We start from the raw sequence: 800 nt of genomic DNA, 5'->3' as shown, positions 1-800 counted from the left end.
AAAACCCATATAATCTTTCAGACAACGAAATATGTTAGAAAGTAAAATAAGCTGTGGCTTCAAATGATGGAAATAATGTCACTAAAATGGGTGGATGAGATCTCTTGGCCAAAATATATTCATATTTTAAATGACAAAAAAAAAAAAAGTCTGTGAGTAATTTTTTTTTTAAATATGATGTCAAATTATTTTGATTTTCCTCAAGAAAAGCAGCCACTTCAAAATTTGCTTCATTTTTAGCTAAGCAAAACAAACCTTTCTGTCAACACTTCCCCCTCCTTCAATCTTTTGCCATGCAGAACAAATTGCATATTTGGGCCTAAAAGTAAATTTAGTCTTGATTTCAGCAAAGAATCTGGAATATTTCTATATTTTTTTCCAATCTAAAATTGTTCTTTGTATTAGTATTACTTGATTACTGCACATAAACATTATTCCTCTATTGCCAGATACCTTCACAGGAAAAGCTGCTATTCACACGGGTGAGATCATAAACAGGTGTCCAGGAAACTTTGAAATACCATCCAGTTCTCAGCATTTCTCAGGCCAAAGAAAGATCATATGTAGGATGTGCTATTGTGTTTCAAAAGAAACTGCCCAGGTGTTTGAGAGGGAGGACTAAGAGACAGTGATTAGCAGCTACTTATGAAAGATTAGAGCAGGATATTGCTGGATGAGCATTTATACCTGAACTTCTTGATATTATAAAAGTGCTGATCTGCACCTTTAGCCTCTGGAGGGGTAACAGCCCAGTAATAGCCTATTGGTCAGAGTGAGGGTCCCTCCTTGAGATAATGATA

This window comes from Egretta garzetta, unplaced genomic scaffold (genome assembly GCF_000687185.1).
Source record: "Egretta garzetta isolate BGI_Z169 unplaced genomic scaffold, ASM68718v1 scaffold55, whole genome shotgun sequence".
Taxonomy (NCBI): domain Eukaryota; kingdom Metazoa; phylum Chordata; class Aves; order Pelecaniformes; family Ardeidae; genus Egretta; species Egretta garzetta.
Note: the sequence above shows the minus strand (reverse complement) of the source record.